We start from the raw sequence: 15,605 nt of genomic DNA, 5'->3' as shown, positions 1-15,605 counted from the left end.
AGAGATTTTGTATTTTGAAAATTATCCTTTCAATTTTCTAAAGGAAAATTGTACGTGACAGTGCTTGTATGCTTCATATTTCGTTGGATTATCGAGGACGATAAGTTGGGAGAAATATCGATTTAATTTACCAGGACGGGTACTCATTTAGGAGAAGCGGGTGCATAGAGTAGTAAGAGCCACTTCCGCCTTAATGAAACTTTGTTGACTTTCGAGGGATTCGAGATACTTCATTAGTTCGTCCGGCCGTTAAGTTTTATGAAGTGAAATTCTTCCTCGAACTTTTTGCACACTGTCTCTCTCTCTCTCTCTCTCTCTCTCTCTCTCTCTGTCTTTCTTTGTCTCTCTCTCTCCCTCTCTTTCTTCTTTCTATTTCAAAGGACATCGTAAGACATTCAAAAATCAAACGGAATTCGATACGATGGTGCAAAGAAGAAGAATGATTTTGAATAAAACGAATCTCATCCTTTTATTTTTCATGTCTCATTCCGTTCCTTACGAATTGCCTTTGAAATTTTCTCGAGGAAAGTTTATGTATAGATATCTATTCGTTTTTTTTTTTTTTTTTTTTTTTTTTTTTAGAAACGATCGGGTAATTAGTAAACTGAGAAAAAAGTTTTAAATAATTCGGATCTTTGAATAAACTTAGATAAAAAAAATCATAATTATTATTACTGCTTCTCACTTCGAAAGTTTTATACGAAAGAAAAAAAAAAAGAGAAATTCGGAGCGTGAAATATAAAATCTCGGCGGCAAATGAAATTGATATTTTGAAAGGAGAAACGAGAGTGAGAAAAAGAAAGAGAGAGAGAGAGAGAGAGAGAGAGAGAGAGAGGGCGGAATAAACCTTTTAACGTTCGTCGGGCGAATAATCGTGCTCGTTTAACGGGGAAAAGGCGCGAAACGTTCCATAAAATCATTCGGCCTTGAATTTCGAAATATTCTTCCTCCTGACGTCAGCAAAACTCTGACGATATGAGAACTGACTGGATTTTCTTTTTCTCTTTTTTACTTCGTATTACATACACTCTTACGAGCTTCCCTAACCACCTGACGTTCTATAGAGTCCTATCTATTCCCTTCCACTTACTTAGTTCGGTGGGGTAACGAGCGTAAAGGTATGAGCAAAGGTAGTGGGGAAACTACGGGCCTTTCGATCCACCATCCTCAATTTGCTGCGGCTTTCGACGTAACGGTACCGAGATAATTGCGATTACATTCTGACTGGATTAAAAAAGAAGAAAGAATAAAAAAAGAAAGAAAAAAGAAGAGAGATAGATATATAGAGAAAGAAAGGAGATGTTACTTCGGACAATCGTTCTTTTTATTATCGACAAACTCGACTCGGATTAAACGAAATGCGAGAAACTGTGAGTTTGTACGAGGAAGCTGTATTTCTGTTTTACATTATCGATTGAGAGTAAAGATTAAGAAAGAAACAACATCTTTATGTTTTTATAGGTATTATTTGTTAATTTCATTTAAAAAAGTTTTTTTCTCTTTTTTTGTTTCTCTTTTTTTGTAAGTGATGAATAATATTTTCGAACGCGTTTTCCCTTGTACAAAGATTTACGAACTTTATCGAAAGATCTTTTATCTCTTTCTCTTTCTTTCGAAGTTGTTATTGAAAATGTCCGAAACGAAGAAGAATAGAGATGCATTAGGAGAAACGGTTAGAAAAAGAAAGTAAGAGAGGGAGAAAGAGAGAAAGAGAGTGATATAGTATAGGATAGATACAGTCTCACGGCATGGTGATCGTCGAAAAGTTTTCTGAAAGCGAGTGTGTAGTCAGCAGTTTGTAAGTTCATGAAACTTGGCGGACGAGCGAGTGCGAAAACTAGAAAAGGGTAACTTGTCTAGTCGTAGCCGACGGAAATCACTTTAATATACTTTCTTTCCCACCTTCCTTCCTTCCTTCCTTCCTTCCTTCCTTCCTTTCTTCCTTCCGTCCTCTTCCTTCCTTCCTTTCTTCCTTCATTCCTCTCTTCCTTCCTTCTTCATCGAAATTAGGAAAACTGTCGTAGAAATTTTCATTGACATCTCATTTTAACTTTTTCTTTTTAATAGAATGTTATCTGTTGATTCTTATCATATAACCAACGACAAACGATATCGTTACGTGGTTATAATTTTTATATGATATTGTTGGAAATATTAATATATTAGCTCAAAGAGAAGAAGAATAGTATTTAAATCGTTTGATCATAATGGCGAATGAACAAGGATTATTTAAATTAACAAGGATTGATTATTTTATGAGAATTATTTTAATAATAAAACAATTATATTAACATAATGATCATTTTATCAGGAGAGAACATCATATGGAAAAATATATGTATATATAATAAAATATGAAAATGTAAACAATATCATTCGTGGGTTTGTCGTCGAAGTCGGTATCTTATTATTGATCAATTAATAGTATAAAATAGGTGAACACTTATAGAGGTAATTTTCAAAGTTAACTTGTGAATCACCTCTCCTTCTTTTTGTCGTGGGGCTTCGAAGTGACATTTCCCGTAAGAGGAAGTAAAGAAAGGAAGATTATTGCGCAGAACTTTTAAATAATCAATGATCATCGAGTTAAGTAATTCATACTTATAAAATAATTAACACAAAAAATGGCGATCTCTTAATATTTTATCGTATATTATTATCGAATAGATATTTATTACCGTTATTACAGTTAAGAAGGATTATTATTAACTAATGTAAATATTACTGTATTCGTATTCTATCGTTCATTATGTATGGATTATAAGCACGTACAAATTTTGTACCTATAAGTTTATGAGAGTACAAATAATAAACTCTCGATTAAAAATATCGGGAAATGAAGAACAAATCGAAAAGCGATTTTTAATCATAATTTAATAAAATCACATGAAATTAATTTCTCGGTAAAGTATATTTATATAACAAGACTATACTCATTTTCAATCGTTAAATAATACATCGTAGTACATATGCACGTATATATATATATACATATATATATATATATATGCATATATATATATGTATACATATATATATATATATATATATATATATATATATATATATATATATATTTGTTATGTACGATGACAATTTGATCGTCGTCAAAAGAGAGAATAAAGAACGTGCGAAACGTATTGATCGCGTTCGCCATTTCGAACGTGTCCGCTATAACATTGTAGCAATCGGAAGAGCGTCGAGTGGCCGAAATAATTGGAGGACGCGGCAGGGATCGATCGATTTATCACACGACTGGTAAAAGATGGCGATATTCGCGTTCTCGACGTAAATTAACGAATTAAAGATAAAATTGATACGACCTTTTCAATCTTGCTTTTCAGACCTTGATAATAACTATACCATACTATTTATATGTGCTATCTACATAAAGAAATGCGTGATACTTAATATTTCTCTCACTCTCTCTCTCTCTCTTTCTCTCTCTCTCTCTCTCTCTCTCTCTGTCTCTTTCTCTATTATTCATATTTATATTTTACACTCAAAAATCAATGAACGTAACGTGTATTCGTAAACACGAAGCATGATCAATGGGTTCTCGTTAATCTTCGCATCGTTAAATAAAAATCTTCGTAGAGAACATCGTATGACCTCTGAAGTGACGTACTGTCTGAAGCGTGAAGCGGAAGTAGAAGAGGCAGGGAAAGAGAGAGAGAGAGAGAGAGAGAGTGAGAGAGAGAGGGTGGGAGCGGAGAGGATAGTGCAGGAGTTTCCGTCATCGTGCAAAATTAAATTTTTAACGAGCTTTCCAGTCGTCCTACCTCCTTCTCTCTCTCTCTCTCTCTCTCTCTCTCTCTCTCTCTCTCTTACTTCCTGCCCCTTACCATCTTTCTTCGCGACTCTTCGTAGTTGCTCGGTGTACGAAGTAAATATCTGCACATCGGTAATTAAATTCGATTCGACCGCAGCACGATGAGCAATGGAGGAGCCTCTTACGAAGGAAAGAAATAACGGAGAGTGTTGGGGGATGAGCATGTGTCATACTCGAGTACTCTCTAGATATTTGTGTGTGCGTGTGTGTGTTTGTATATATTTCGGAGAGGACTTAAGAAAGCGACAGGGAAGAGCTCATCCAAAGCTCCAGGCGAACTTTCCTCTCGTTATTTACCACGAAACTATTTTGTAATTTAATGCTGTCTCTCTCTCTCTCTCTCTCTTTCCTCTCTCTCTCTCTCTTTCTCTCTCCCTCTCCCTTTTTATCTCTATCTTCCTCTTTATCACGTAGTTTATCTTTCTTTTATTTGCTCGCGTACGTCGCAAATAACGTTTTCCCTGTAAATACGAAGGGAAATCGCGATGTTGTCGTCGTCTTCTTTGTCGTCGTCATCTCTCTTTTCCTCTCTCTCTCTCTCTCTCTCTCTCATTTTATTTTGAGAGATAAATCGAGGAATCAGAGCGAAAGGGAAGATCTTTCAGTGGGAGTAATTTTTCTTCGAGATTATTTTTTGAACTGAATATAATCTTGACATGGCATTCGAATGAATATTCCCACATTTGATCTTCGTCTCGCTAAATTAAATTACTCAGGATGTGTATTACGTACATGTTCGTTTTTTTATATAAATTTTATTCATCTTTAATTAATATTTCTGTTCTTTTCTTTCCCTTTTTTTTTTCATTTTTTTTGATTTTGTTTTTTTCCCTTAACGTTTACGTATCTAGACAAAAGGGGTATTTCATAGGTAAATTTTGTTTCGAAACGATTTCAATTTAACAAGGAAATATTTTTGCTATAGGTTTCTTCTTTTTTTTGTTTTTTTTTTTTATTAATTTTTTTCTTTTTTGAGAAAAGAGAGAGAGAGAGAGAAAGAGAAAGAGAGAGAGAGAGGAAGGGTGGGCATAGAAATGGCGACGGGTAAGGACGGCATTGCGAAATAATCCAAAGTGGCTCCTAACGGGAGCGTATGTCGCAGGGTCGCGAAAAAACACGCGTTATTATTAAAAAAGTTGAGGTTGTTATCTCGCTGGCATTCGCCCATTAATTGCGCCGCATCTCTGCTCACTCTCCTCCTGTCAAGTTTGTGTGCGTATACGTGTGCGTGTGCCTGTGCCTGTCTCTGTGTATATTCATTCTTTCTAGTTGGTATCTGTGCGTAAAACGAAACGCACGTACGAGATATTTCGTGTTCTACTACGAGGCTACTAGACAGAAAAAGAGGGAGAAAAGGAGAGAAAGAGAGAGATTTAGCACTGAATGAATGAGTGAGATAGATAGATAGATAGAGAGAGAGAGAATGAGAGGGAGAGAGAGAATAGGCGTCTGGACGTGCGACGACCCGAAACGTCCGCGTGCACCGGTGCAGTCGGATTAATAATTTCGTGATATTGCTACCATTGTAACAGTAGCAATAGTAGCATCAGTAGCAGCCGTGTGCTCGTCTATCCTAACTATTCCAAGCAAGCGTGAGAATCCATCTGTCTGAATCCATCTAAGGTCTATGTATCTCTTGAAATGGTGATAAATGTAGCAGTCTAATGCTATCATAATTTTACATTTCTCTCTTTACATGGACTCTCAATCGATATATATCATATTTAAGAAAATATGTGTTAATATATTAATGTGAAAATATATGTAAATATATTAATGTGTTAATCTTAAAGATCTTTAGTTCAATCAATCGATCAGATTTTATACGATGTATCGTATATATTCGCGTGTCTCGAAAATTTAAAATACGGTAGCTTATAGATTGGTTTATCATGTTAACATCGATATAAACTTTTGTTTCATTTCTCTATCTTCTTTTTTTTTTTTTTTTAATTATATATTGCACGTCTGTATGAGTATAATTCGGAAATTTTCACGCTAAACTCCGGATATCGATTGATACGTTAGCTCGAATTTAATAACGAGAAATCACGATGATTTTTCGTTTGTTAATACGATATACCTATTGCGTTTTCTCTCATTAAATTTCATTGTTCTGTAATAAATGTCACTATTCGATGGGAAAGGTTTCCTTTCCCTTTCCCTTTCTCTCTCTCTCTCTTTCTCTTTCTCTCTTTCTTTCTCTTTCCCATTCTTTCGGTTGAAAAGATAATTATTTCTAAGGATTAACATTTCATTGTAAGGGCACTTCTCTATTAGGAACAGAATGAGTAGTCCGTTAGCAGTCAATTTCAAAGTCGGAGTTCTATGTTGCCCTACTCAGAAGCAACGAGTCAAACTCCTTTGAACATGGACAGACGAACAGTCCAGTATACTTGAACTGGAACATAGTCACATCAATTGAGTCGACGATGATGTGCTTTCCACTCTCTCTCTCTCTCTCTCTCTCTCTCTCTCTCGCTCTCTCAGTCTCTATCTCTCTGTCTGTCTCTGCCTGTCTCCATCTCTTTCTCTCCTTTCTTCGATGTTCCCTTTTGTGACAGTAATGTAATTCCTTTTTTGCTTCTCCTTTTCACGAAATAAACGTAATTTCGTTATCGTCATAAGACAAATTAAAAATAAATCATGTTCATTGTCAAAAAACAAGAAGATTAACGAATATATTATTTCCTAATTTATTATGTGAATTACAAAATATATGTTTTAATTACTTTTTTATTTTATTTCTTTCTCGATTCGGTAATTTGATTTTTTTCTTTTTTTGATATTTTATATGTATGTAAATATGTGTACATACATCGTATATTTACAAAATAATTTTTCAATTAAACCCTGTTTCATATATCAAAATCCAATGATGACTTCGTACTGGAAAGGATTAATGTTAATATTTATAAAATGAGATTTACATTTTCATGATATTTTATGAGAATTATTTCAAAGTACGCACAAACACAGTAGAGAATTTTTTGGAAATTTAAACAGGTATCCGACGTACATCGTGCTGGGATTGAAAAAAAGGAAAAAGAGTAAACGAGTCCTACGTTTTACGGAAGAGTGATTCTCGATATATCTAAGCAGAATATATAGTACATAGGTACTCTCGTTATGTTCACTATCGGGAGCTTTCGAAAGCTTCGATAGGATATATACGTAGATACATACATCGAAGCTTTTCAAAAGGATCACAGACGCATTTCGATAAACGCCGGCTCGTATTAACGGCGATTCCCACAGCGAAGGATGTCGCGACGAAACATATAGGAAATGCAAAGAGAAAGAGAGAATATACATATACATATACACAGTTGTGTGTATGATGTATATATATATACATAATATATATATATATATATATATATATATATATAATGTATAAATACATGCATACTTTATATATATATATACACACATGTGATGCATGTTTTGATCTATTTCTTTCTCTTTCTCTTTTTTTTCGAGTGGTCGTCGTCGTCGTCGTCGTCGTCGTCGTCGTCGTCGTCGTCGTCGTTGTAGTAGTAGAGGAGTTTCATTATCCTCACTTTTTAATAAGCAACGTGTACGCAAAACGGGGCGGGGATTTATTTTTTTTCGGTATACAAAAAGCAACGGGACGAGCTTTTCAATTCCGTTCAATGCGCGTTTCTAAACCTTCTATCTTTTCTCTCTAGTGCAAGTTTTCCTACAACTCTTTCTCTCTCTCTCTCTCTCTCTCTCTCTCTCTCTCTCTCTCTCTCTCTCTCTCTCTCTATTTCTCTCTCTGTTACATCATGTCATGCGATGTTTTTGCGATATATATATTTATATATATATATATATATATATAATATATACATATATAAATATATACTTCTTGTAAGTATACATATATATATATATATATACACTTAAAAAAAGGAGGAAGAGAATAACTCGTATCGAAGTACCATGCATCGAATGATACGAACAATAAGTTCCTTTACGAAACTTTCGAATAACATATTCTTGTTTACTCGATCAAATATTTTGATAGTTTATTATTATTATTTTTTTAATTAAAAGAAACAAAGATCTGATATACATATAACGGTACCTAAAAAATTTGGTCAATATTTTCCCTTTACAAAGATTAGATCACTACGATTGATCTTCGATAAAATGTAATCTAAGTTATTACACGATAATTCGTCGGATGTACAAATATAGAGAACACAGAGCGAGAGATTGTGTTTGTCTGTCTGTGTATGTATGAATGAGTATGTGTATGAGAGAAAGAGAGAGAGAGAGAGAGAGAGAGAGAGAGAAAGAGAGAGAGAGAGAGAGAAAGAGATAGAGAGAGAGCAAGCAATAAGTATAAACGTAACGCATGATCGATGATTATTAATTTAACGTAATTAGGATATAGTTCGGATGTAGATTCCACTGTGTCGGTAATGTCGAATATTAGAGGTACAAGGGGTGCAAAGAGAAGAGAAGGCGGACAAATAAGGGGTAAGAAGGGGTATAGAAGTAGAGAAGGGAAACGAGGTGGCTGTACGAAATGTAGGTCGCTCGGTGAACTAACCACTGTGACCATTGAAATAATTACGCTCACTGCCCGTTAATTTCGAGGTTCGCCGCGGTATACGTATACGCCGGTTGTTCTGCTCTCACGCATATATCCGGAAAGCGAGGATGATACCCACGCAACTTCGGACCAGCCAGATAATATGCCGAATGGATAATCTCAGTGCGCGAGCGCACATAATGCACCAATGCTCGCTCGCTCGCTCGTTCGTTCGTTCGTTCGTTGGCAATGGCCCGCATGTATGACCGTTACCGATCGTGTACCGTTAACGAGCTGCAAAATAGTTAACTTGTGTCTATGTATATAATATTCGTCTATATTTGTGTATGTGTATGGATGTAAGGGGGGCTGACTGGCTGGCTGGCCGGTTGGTTGGTCGGTTGGTTGGTTGGTTGGTTGAATGTGTATTCATGATCAAAGAGCGTGATGCGATTTTTTTCTTTCAACCATTTGCGGTCCTACGTTGAATTTAGGTGCTAGGATTTCAATGAAACCATTAAGCTTCACAAACCAATTCATGGATAATTTGTTAATAAATTTAATATTTTTTTATTTGACAACATTAGTATTTACCTGATTGATCAATCAAAGAGTACGTAAATTGTTAATCATTGAATTATGTTCGGTTTAGATTTAGTTTAGTCGTATTTGGATTTAGTTCTGGCCATGATATAAATGTAATCATTAAGCTTTCCAATGAATTCTTGAATAATTTTTGTTAACAAATTTAATAGTTTTTTATTTGATAAAATTGTAATTAATTTTGTAACATGTTAATCATTAATAATTTCATTAAGTACAATAATTAAATGGTTAATGGTTTGTTTGTAATTTTTTTTTTCAAAATAATTATTGACATATACGAGAATTGATAATTTGTCTATCAAAATGATTTTTTATTTCTCTGAGAATTTGAAGTAATTGATTAAGCGAAATGCATTTTCTCATTTTCTCTTCTCGTTTTTATTTTTGTTTTTTTTACTTTTAAGAATCCTTATTGCTAAATAATTTAAATGACTCTGATAGTAAGAGAAAATAATGAAAAATAAAATCGTGATAAGGATGCTAGACAAAGAAGTAAGAGCAAAAAATGAAGAGAGAGAGAGAGAGAGAGAGAGAGAGAGAATGAAAAAGAGAGGATAGAGAAATATTAAAGAGAAACCTTCGTTCATTTTACTTTCCAATTTCATATTTTATTTCATATCCTATACAAATTCAAAATTTCATCTTCTTAATAATTTCATTTCGTCCTATTCTTCCTCTGTACGAAGTAATAATAACTATCTTCGAATTCGAGTTTCGTCAGACTTTCATAGTAATTACAAATTAAGAAAGAAGAAAGAAAAAAGAGAAAGAAATAGGAAGATAAAAAAGAAAAGAAAGATTTATGTATATCTACGTATATAAATGAAAAATCTACGATAAAACCATTATATAATATTAACTCTATCGATCTCTCTCATGTTATATTTCGAATGATCTGTCGAACAATCGATGCTTTACGAAACGAGCTATTACATTAACTTTCATTGCGTTCTCTTTTGAATCAAACAAAAGCCATGAACATGTCCACGCATAAGTAAATATGTAAATATCTAGGCACGCATGCGACACACAAATACACACAAGCGCGCGCACGCATGCACATTATGTCCTTTCATTCATCGAAGTTCACCTGAAATCGGATTATCTCTTGGATACGAAATAATGAACGATCTTTCAATTTCTCTATTCTGAACTCATAAACGACAAGCTTGTAATCATTTTTTCTTTGTCAGAAGCGTCGCGTTGCACGTTTTAGAAACGGAACACGGTAACCAATGAAAATGCAAAAGCGCGAACGGTTCGTGTTACCCTCTTGATCCTCCTGTTTCGTGACATCGAAAATTCCTTCTCTCTCTCTCTCTCTCTCTCTCTCTCTCTCTCACTTTTGTAGGATATATTGGAAAGTGGAGGACAGGTTGGACGGGGCGGAGAAAGGATGCGTGGAGGGATGAAAGAGGTGAGGATAGGGTCGCGCGATTGATCGATTCGAATATCACTTTACAGAATCCGATCCATACATCGGCGAATTTAATCAAACGGTAAGCATGGTAATGCACTTATGAAAGCCGATATGGAACTAGGACTGTCGCAGAATGTCCTGCATTCTATCTCTATCTTTTTTCCTATCATTCTCTCGAAATTAAATATCAATGGTATATTAATTTGATGGAAGGAATGATTTAAAAAGATTTTGAAAGTATCTACAAAAATGTATATACTTAATATGTATGCATATACGTATTTTTTTTAATAGTAAATTGATTTAGTAATTAATTAAATGTCATTTTTGTTTTCCTTATAGAAAAGTGTCATTCATTGATACGAAAGATAAATGAAATGTTATATTATTAATTATATATATATATATATATATATATATATATATATATAATAATGGTATTATATTTTTATATAAACAGAACATTTGTTTATCGGATGAATTTTTTGTTTATATCTAATAGAATTCATTAATTAAAATGAAGAATAGAAAATCGCAGGAATCATTTTCAAGAGAAGATAGGACGAATAACTCGGCGAATATAATTATATTGTTTTCTCTCATTTCGGCTTGTCTATTCGTATAATTCGTTGATTACAAATTATTAAGTAAACGGTAGAGAGGGGTTGAAAGAGAGGATTGAATGTATAGGGGTTGGAAAGCAGCGCTAATGATAACGACAAACACGTCCGTCGACAATTATCGACGTTAAATTCGTTTGGACGATACGATTCGACGTAGATATCTATATCTATGTACACATATAAATGTTTATTTATATATATATATATATATATATATATATATATATACTTGCATATATATGTATGTACGTATGTATGTATATATGTATCTATATATATACGGTATAGCGTTACGCTTTATATCGTGTTGCGAGAATGGATAATGAAATGCGTTTGTATATGTATTGTATCTCTAAATACCTATATCCATGCATATATATATACATATATATATATATACATATGTATATGTATTTACGATCGCCAAGAATCTCTGGCATACATTTGAGCGATTATCGTGAATCATTAGCGATATCATGTATCTATTTTTTCATGGATTTTTTCAACATAGTACCGTACAATTTGTTATAACGATTTGTTAGAAACGTAAAGGAATGACGAACAAACTGCGAATTCTATCGAATTTCAGACGGTAAATAATTTTACAAACGATTTAGCATCAAAATTTGTTTTTGCATTGAAATTCATCATAGACACACACGCAGATTCTTATCGTAATTCTTGTTTCATTACAATTAAAGAATTGAAAATATAATTTTAAAATTATAATTTTTATAATTTTTGTTCCTTTCCTTTTTTTTTTATTATTTCTTTTTCTCTTTTATTACATTGACTTTCACGTAAATCAATTTCAATTCGATGTAAAACATCTTATCAATATTTTATAGATTACTTTGATTTTGTTTTCGACGGAGATGAACGTGTACCTTCGGATTTTTGCTTTCAACGCATTCTGGAAAGGATATTAAAAGGTAGTCTGAGAAGAAGAGAGTTCGGGAAAAAATTGTTACGCGGAGGAAATTTTGAGCCGCAAGAGCTGAGAGCTGGGCGAAAGGACGAAAGGTTTCATAAAGTTTCAAACAGACTCGGTGGTTACTCTACTAAAAGTGCGCGCGTAATGTTGGCTCTGTAAGAGAGAGAAAGAAAGAGAGAAAGAGAGAGAGAGAGAGAGAGAGAGAGAGAGAGAGAGAGAAAGAGAGAGAGAAAGAGAGAGAACGAATATCTACAGTGAGTCCCGAAAATGATCGAACGTTTTCTCAAAGTGAATAAATTTCTCTAGATTCTAACAATGAGAGATAGAGAAAAAGTATTTTGAATGTATACACATATAAAAAAAATTATAAAAAATAGATTTATAAATTTGTAGACTAGTAAATTAATTATTAACGATTGATTTTTTATTGTTTCTACTTTTTTTCTTCTTTTTTTTCTTTGATCAAATTTTTTAAAAATATTTTTCTCATAATTGTGTAATATCTACGTAATCACATTTGTAATACCTAAATATATTAACATAATTCGAGATGCTTTATTCAGCGTTGAGAGATTTATTCAGTTTGGAATAGTATTGAAATAATTTTCTAGAGCTCGGTGTATACTTAGAAAAAGAAATACACGATATCTGAAACATCGAGTGTTCCGTTAGGAGCTGCTGGTACGCCGACGTGTAAACTTATCGTCGAAGTTGGAAACAAAACGAGAATAGAAAGTCATCTTGGGAACTGTAAAGAAGCGGGTTTCGTCAGGTCGTGCAAGCTACAAATGCATTTTTCAGATATACGTTCGGCGAACACGGGATCGATGTACTGAGAATGTTACGTTTCTTTATCTTTTCTTTTTTATTTTGTTTCTTTTTGTTCATTTTCTTCCAATGTCTATACATACCTATAGTAAATTCTTCTTTAATGATATTTTTATGATTTCTCAATGCGTGGTTGTACGAATTATTGGTTAATAATATTGTGGTTGGAAAAAAAAGATAAAATGAAAAATGAACGTTTATATTTACGTGAATATTTACTAATACATGATTGCATACAATCTTAATCGAATAAGTATATATATAAGTATGTGTATATATATTATTATATTTTGTTATCTTTTGGATACCAATACGGTTATTATATACAGTTATAATATTAAAATAATTAAATGAAATATTATTTAATTAAAATTATATTTTTAAATATAATTAAACTATATATTATTAAACTATTATATAGTATATATATATGCTATACGCTACAATGTATATACATATGTATATATGTATATATATCTGTATACAATAAATTAATATATATATATAATAATTTGTGTATAATATTTTGTTATTAATATACTCTTAATGCATATTTATATTTATACATACATACATCAATATATATATATATATGAGGGTAGTCCCAGAAGTATCCGACCTGAGGTATAGATAACAGTTTAAAAAGAGTGACTATGAAAGAAAGTACCAATTTTATAAAGTTTTAGTTTGAAGTTTTACAAAGCTACGTTGTTTAATATTTATTTGGCAGCCATTAATAGTGGACGCCCTCAGTGAATTTGTAAACATGAACAAAATTGATTATCATTATGTGATACAATACTTTCATTTGAAAGGCCTCAGGCCAACCAATATCAAAGCGGAGCTAGATTCTACTCTGAAGGAATCTGCTCTTTCGTTTACAACAGTAAGATATTGGGTGGCAGAATTTAAATGAAGCTGTATGAGCTGCCAAGACGAACATCGCAGTGGTCGTGAAGTGACCACGCCAGAAATGTTGAAGAAAATCCACAAAATGGTATTGGATGACCGTTGATTGAAAGTGCGCGAGCTAACAGACATGGTAGACATTTTAAAAAGTGCTGTACATTATATATTGACTGAAAATTTGGACATGAAAAAGCTGTGTGCAAGATGGGTGTCGCGATTATTCATAATGGAACAAAAACAACATCGTGAGAATGTTTCAATCAAATGTTTGGGAAAGTTTCACACCAATAAAGCCGAGTTTTTGCGTTGATTCATAACCATGGATGAAACATAGGTTCATCACTTCATACCTGAGATGAAGGAATAATCAAAGCAATGGACTGAAAGGCGAGAATCGGATTCAAAGAAGGCGAAAAAAGTTCCATCTGTAAGCAAGGTCATGGCGTCAATTTTTTGAGATGCACGTGAGATAATTTTCATTGATTATTTTCAGAAAGGAAAAACCAATCAACGGCGAGTATTATGCGAACTTATTCGAGCATTTGAGTGATGAAAATAAGAAAGAATGGTCGCATTTGACGAAAAAAAAAGTTTTGTTTCATCAAGACAACGCACCAGTTCACACATCTATCGCGATGGCCAAAATCAATGAGTTAAAGTTCGAATTACTTTCTTATACACCCTATTTGCCAGATTTAATATTCTCGGATTATTTTCTGTTTCTAAACTTAAAAAAATGATTCGGTGGTAAAAGATTTGCCAACAATGAAGATGTGGAATCTGCGGTTGATGGCTATTTTGAGGAGCTCGACGATTCTCACTATAAACAGGATATTGAAGTTGTTGAACATCGCTGAGAAAAGTGTATCGAGCTAAAAGGAGACTATGTAGAGAAATAAAAATATTTTTTCCCAAATTTTTTTGTGTTTTCTTTGTTAGGTCGAATACTTCTGGGAGTGCCCTGTATATATGCATTTGAATTTTATAAAATTTTTGGTTGATTGATTCAAAACGAAAATCAAACGAGACTGTTCGTATAGTCTTTCATTGAAATGATTTAAGAAGCCGAACTATCTTTTTCCTTTATTCTCCAGGAAATATTAAATTTCGAAGAAGGACCTACATACGTATTATTCGGTGGTACTTTCGTACAGTAGAATCGAAGAATGTTTCGATCTCAATGTCGAAGTTGAAACGAAGAAGAAATACGAGTAATACTCTTTTTATCGTGAATACTTTTGAGAATATCATCGAGTATTGAATATGACATATTTTCTCATAAAAATAGGTAGTAAAAATAGATAGTAACAAAATGAAAATCGCACATTTTTGGTGATTATAATTATTTTTATGTTTTAGACTTTTCGATGAGAAAAAAGAATAAAAAAGAAAAAGGTAGTAAAAGGCAAATAATCTTGCGACTCATCGAAAGATCATTGTATGTGATATTTTTATATACCACGAGAGATCACCTGATAAGTCACGGCTCTTCTCATTCGATGTGAAAACTTTTGAGATAGAAAGGGCTGAAGTTCGATTTTAAAATTCAAATAACGTTAAAGTTTCGCGAAAAGAGAATAATGTTGCATCGTATAGGCTTGTTTGTGAGCGAGAAAATTCTCTTTATTTCTTTGGCGTAACATCGACTACACAAGTTTTTCTTTGTTTCGATAACGTAGATACTTATGTACATTATACACATATATATATATATTTATGTACAATGCATGCGTAAAACTTATAATGTTCATGAAAGTGAACGAAATGATCTTTTATTGAAAAATATAACGTTATTATCGATTCCATGTTTAAAACAACGAATTGTTGTTAATATATTGTTATTATCAATTCTACGTTCGACCAATTTCGAAATTTCGAAATTTCGATATTTATTTAAAAGTCTCAAT

Source organism: Vespa mandarinia, chromosome 5, assembly GCF_050613455.1.
Source record: "Vespa mandarinia isolate Hongniang chromosome 5, ASM5061345v1, whole genome shotgun sequence".
Lineage (NCBI taxonomy): Eukaryota > Metazoa > Arthropoda > Insecta > Hymenoptera > Vespidae > Vespa > Vespa mandarinia.
The sequence above is the reverse complement of the archived record's forward strand: the minus strand, read 5'-3'. Positions refer to the sequence as shown.